Consider the following 6,435-nt stretch of genomic DNA (forward strand, 5'->3'; position numbering starts at 1 on the left):
GTAAACGGAAAAGTGAAAATGCCTTTTATTATTAAAAGATGTACAAGATACATACTAAATGATATGCACTAGGGCATACTACTAACAATCTCCCACTAGCACTAGAGCCATTCATTACAATACCTTAGACCTATCTTCTCAAGATGTCAGTCTAACTGAGCTTATGACAAAGGCTTAGTGAATGGATCAGCTGAATTTTTTTAGCTGATGTTATTTTTCTGCATGGCTATATCGCCTTGCCCAACTATATCTCTGATAATGTGGTAGTGCCTTTCTATGTGTTTGGATTTTGGGTGAGACCTTAGTTCCTTAGCTCAGATGATCGCTCCATTATTGTCACAAAGTAGTGGAACCGCTGACTCAATGGAAGGAACTACTGTAAGTTCACGAACTTCTTTATCCAACAACTTCCTTTGCGAGATCGATGCGAGAATATACTCGACCTCGGAGTGGAATCTGCAGTCGTGCTCTATTTGGAACTCTTCCAACTGACTGCATCTCCATTACAAATGAACACATATCCAGAGGTAGACTTTCTATCATCGATATCTGATTAGAAATCAGAATCAGTATAACCATCCAATTGCAAGTCTCCACCTCCATAAATCAAGAATAAATCCTTAGTTCTTCTTAAGTACTTAAGAATATTCTTGACAGCTATCCAGTGTTCCAAAGCTGGATTGGATTGATACCGCTAGTCAAACTAACGAGATATGCGATATCCGCCTAGTACACAACATTGCATACATTAAACTTCCAATAGCCAAGCATATGGAATCCTGCCATCTTATCTCTTTCTTCGATGTCTTTGGAGACATCTCTTTAGAAAGATGGATACCATGTCTCACTGGTAACAATCCTCTCTTGGAATCAAGCATGTTAAACCTCTTTAACACCTTTTCCAAGTATAGACTTTGTGATAAACCAATTATCCTTTTCGCTCTATCTCTATAGATGCGAATCCCAAGAATATAGGTTGCCTCCCCTAAGTCTTTCATGGAGAATGTATTTGACAACCATACCTTTATAGTCGTCAACATACCTATATCATTACCCATCAACAGTATGTCATCCACATATAAGGCAAGGAAAATGATAGCACTGTCACTAACCTTCTTATATACACATGGCTCATCCTCATTTTTGATAAAACTAAAGGATTTAATGGCTTCATCAAAACGGATGTTCCAACTCCTCGAAGCTTGTTTCAACCCATAAATGGATCGCTTTAGCTTGCATACCTTGGAACCATCTTGGGATTCAAATCCCCTAGGTTGTTCCATGAAAATGTTTTCTTCAATGTATCCATTGAGAAAAGCTGTTTTGACATCCATCTGCCAAATCTCATAATCATAGTACGCAGCTATTGCTAATAAAATCCTAATTGATTTAAGCATGGCAACAGGCGAGAAAATCTCCTCATAGTCTATTCCTTGCCTTTGGCGAAACCCTTTCGCTACTAGCCTTGCCTTATAGGTCTCTACCTTTCCATCAGAACCAATTTTATTCTTGAAAACCCATTTGTTCCCTATAGGTACAATACCTTTAGGTGGGTCAACAAGATCCCAAACTTGATTCTTATACATGGAATCAATCTCGGATTTCATAGCATCAATCCATTTTGAAGAGTCTATATCTGATATAGCTTCTTCATAGGTAAGTGGATCATCTCAATGATCTACTTCTTCATGAGTAGACAACTATTGTTCTTCTTCATGAAGAAAACCATATCTCACCGGTGGGTGAGATACCTGGTTGTTCTACGAGGAACATATAGATGTTTCATCAATGGGTATAGGTTGACTAGATGGATCTATATCCATCGATGCTGGTTGGTCGAATTCTCCAATTCTAACTCTATTTGCCTTCCTTTGCCTCCTTCTTGAACAAACGTTGTTCAAGAATGTGGCATCTCTACTTATCACAACCTTTTGTGAAGTAGGCAAATAAAAATAATATCCAAAACTATCTTTGGATATCCAACAAATCGACCTTTTACGATCTGGTCTCCAATTTATCGTTGTTCACTTTTGATATAAGACAACCCCAAATCTTAACATGCTTAAGACTTGGTTTTCTTCCATGCCATATCTCATAAGGTGTGGAAGAAACTGATTTTGATGGAATCCTATTCGAATATACAAAGTCGATTCTAATGCAAATCCCCAAAGGAGATTGGCATATCAAGATAGCTCATCATACTACGTACCATATCCAATAGGGTACGATTTCTCCTTCAGATACACCATTCGGTTGTATGGCGTTCTGGAGGAGTCACCGAGAAACAATGCCATGCTCTCTCAAGTATTCATCAAATTCAAGACTCAAATATTCACCTCCACGATCGATCGAAGAGCTTTAATATTTTTTCTGTTTGATTTACTACTTGATTTAAATTCCTTAAACTTTTCAAAGGATTCATGTTTGTATTTCATCAAATACAAATACCCAAACCTTGATTTATCATCAGTAAAGGTAATAAAATAATAAAAGCCCCCTCTAACCATTTCTTTAAACGGACCACATACATCACTATGTATTAGTTCCAAAATATTTTCACCTCTTAGCCCTTGTCCAACAAAGGGTGATCTAGTCATTTTGCCTTGAAGGCAAGATTCACAAGTTGGAGTAGGCTCAGAGCCCAATGAGGATAGAATCCCCATTTTCTCCAATTTTGCAATCCTATCTTCTGCAACATGACATAACCTTAAGTGCCAAATATATTTTGAACTTGAGTTGGTTTTCACCATGGCATTGCATTCATTTAGATTACTATACTGGAAACACTTTCTTCGACAATGGAAACACTTTCCTGTTGGCAATGGAAACACTTTCCTGTTGGTAGTGGAGACACTTTCCTTTGCCTTTATCAGCTTTAATCTTCCTTTTTTGTTTAGCTATTTTCTTGGAAGGACCAGGAATCTGAGATTTCTTTTTCTTATTGCGCTTCTTCTTGTTGGACTTTCCAGTAGAAGAAGATGCAATCAAAGCTACCTCTTTTCCTTTATTGCCCGGCATATTCTTTTGGGCAATAACCAGCATGCTGAGTAATTCAGCTAAGGTGCATTCCTGTTTAGTCAAATGGAAATTTGTCACAAAATTCCCAAAAGACTCAGGAAGGGACTGAAGGATCAAATCCGTTTGCAGTTGGAAATCCATGTTGAAGTCAAGATGTTCCAACTGCTCAATCAGCCGAATCATCTTGTGGACATGATCCCCAACATTCTGTCCTTCAGACATCCTCATACGGAATAACTGTTTAGATATCTCATACCTAGCATTCCTGCTGTGCTCACCATATAACTCTTGTAGGTGAAGGAGGATCTCACTCGCACTCTTCATGTTCTCATGTTGCTTCTGTAACTCATTACTCATGGAAGCAAGCATGTAACACTTAGCTCTCATATCATGCTCCTTCCACTTGTCCAAAGTTTCATGTTCCTCTTGTGTGGCCTCTGGAGGTAAGGGACCAGGAACATTTGAATCTAGAACATATCCTATATGTTCAAGGTTCAGGACAAGTTTCAAATTTCTTAGCCAATCGCATATTAGGTCCTGTCAACCTATTGCGATCAAGTATGCTTGCAAGGATATTGGATGGTGGTGGTTGTTCTGTGCTCATTATTATCAGAAAATTAATTGCAGAAATAACCAGATTAATTAGTAAATGTATCATGTAATTAACCAAATATGATTATGGTCTTTTAATCAAATTGGTCCTCCCACTAACTTTGCGAATCCTACACCTCCAAAGTAGAAAACGGAAATCCTAGTTGGATGGATTTCTAGTGGGTGATTGAATTCTTATAATTCTATTGATCATCCTCAGGTACATCCATTATTGGAATTACAATAAACTATAAGTGAGCAACTCCTTGCCCATCACATCTCATGTGAGGTTCAATCCTTTTGCTAGCCCCTAATGCTCAAAATCTCAGGTACATCCAATATTGACTTATCTTGCATTAGTTAAGTTGATCCCATTGAGCCAGTAATTATGCAAATAATTTTAATGTCCTCAGGTACATCCAATATTGGCCACCAAACCATTTACATATTTACAACATCTCATGCTTAACAATTATTCTTAAGAAGATCTCTTAAATTAATTGCATCTCATGCAACTATTTAAAATTTCTTAAAATAATTGCCCCAATGGAGGGCTTATGTTATAATTACTTTAATTATAGCATTTCCAACTTAATCATTTGTTTGGAAGATTTTATAGCCATCCTAATTACTATTAAGGTCTCACTTTGCACATTATCCATTTAGCATGCATATATCATATAATTGCATACATTCCCATACATCTCATGCATTCATGGATAAGCAGTAAATATGGTATGATCATGGACTTTCTAAGGGATTCAATTCTGAGCCACCAAGAATTGAATCAGGGCATTCCTAGGTGCATTTCATTCATTCATTTTACAAGAGTTGCTGAAGGAGTACATAATCAACACTTGATATTGAATTCCTCCCACTGGTCTCACCAATGCTCTTGACCTCCTTGAACTTCTTGCAATCCAATATTACATAGTAATCCTTGGCATACCAAGGGGAATTTACAAGAACTTAAATAAATGAAATTAAAACCCAAAATATTATTACAAACTTAATAATACATGCCCAAAATAAATTAAAATAAATTAATTAATTTACAATCCCAAAGAAACATAAAAGAAATAAATCCAATCACATTGGTCTTTTATAGTCCATGATCATCCATCATGCATATCACTATTTAACAATTAAATAAAACATACATACTTAAATTAAATTGAATATCTCATATTCAACTTAAAAATCCAGATTTGAATATGATTCAAATAAATTTAAAAATTCAGATTTGAATCTCATTCAAACAAATTTAAAAATTCAGATTTGAATCACATTCAAACAACTTCAAAAATTCAGATTTGAATCACATTCAAATATTTTTTAAAAAATCATATTTGAATCACATTCAAATATTTTTTAAAAAATCAGATCTGAATTTTATTGAATCAATTTTAAAAAATCAGATTTAAATATGATTCAAACAACTTTAAAAATTCAGATTTGAATCACATTCAAACAACTTTTAAAATTCAGATTTGAATCACATTCAAACAATTTTAAAAATTCTGATTTGAATCATAATTTAATTGTGTGATTAAAACAACTAATTAAACTCTTTAATTAGTCAAAGAATAGGCCTTAGATCATACAACAATTGCAGAATTAAAACCCAAACCTTGAACCACCCATGGAACCATTGTTGCCGCCACCAATGGTGGCTTCACCATGTGTGCCGCCACACCTCATGATCCAACCAGCAATGAATCTCTTGATCTCATGATCAAACACACAATTAAATTATATAATCAACAATCTAAATGGCAAATATAGTGGCTCTGATACCAATTGAAGGAACGGAAGCGCGAAAAACACAAGATTATACCATTGAATTCAAAAATTTTCACCTAGGGTCACAAGCACCATGCAAGATTTATTTTTATCTATTTGATTTCAATGATAAACAACATATTAAAACTCTTTTAATATATTTTTGGATCTGTATTTGCCATTTAAGATTTTAAAATTAATCAGATTAATTTTAGAACCCTAGATTAAATCAAGAACAATTACACTAACCTCTTGATGTGTGCCTTTGAGATTCGTCTTGAGGACACGGATGTTGTCCCTCTAGCTTGTCCACACCAAGAACACCTATGGCAGCCCTTGAACAGCTTCTAAAGCCTTTTCTATTAATTAGAAATTCAAGTTCTGCCTTTTAAGAGATTAGAGATGTAAACAGGACACTAGAAACAATTTCTAGTGTTCTTAATTCAAGAGATTGATGGCTAATCTCTTTGAATTGATGAGAGATGAAGAGAAATAGCTGGAGAGGCTCAAAGTGGCGTGACAAATGAGAGGAGAGGCTGCTAGTTATGTTTTCTTTTCATAACCACACTTAAATAGCTAGGTTAACACATTAAACCCTAGCCACATGTCACCTTTTGATTAGCTCTAGGTTTAAGTGACCCAATCACATTGTGCCAAGTGTCAAACCTATATTTAATCTTGATTTTAATCATCTTACATGATTAAAAAACATTTGGCAAGCTTATGTGTTATGCCATGTGTCACCATCTCATGGTGCCACGTGTCACACTGCAAAATGACCAAAATGCCCCTGTGTCTTAATTTTGAGTTCTTAACCCAAAATAATTATTTTCTTCTTCTAATTAATTTATATCAAATATAAATTAATTAATTAATCTCTATTAATTAATTTCTCATCAATTAAATTCATATTTAAACACTTTAAATATAAATTTAATTTATACTACACATCCAATAATCTAGATTTGGTTTCAAGTCATGCTAGGGACTTTGCAATTTAATTGCAAACCAAATCTATTTAATTAATCAATTAAACTCTTTAAT

This window comes from Hevea brasiliensis, chromosome 18, assembly GCF_030052815.1.
Source record: "Hevea brasiliensis isolate MT/VB/25A 57/8 chromosome 18, ASM3005281v1, whole genome shotgun sequence".
In the NCBI taxonomy this organism is placed as follows: Eukaryota; Viridiplantae; Streptophyta; class Magnoliopsida; order Malpighiales; family Euphorbiaceae; genus Hevea; species Hevea brasiliensis.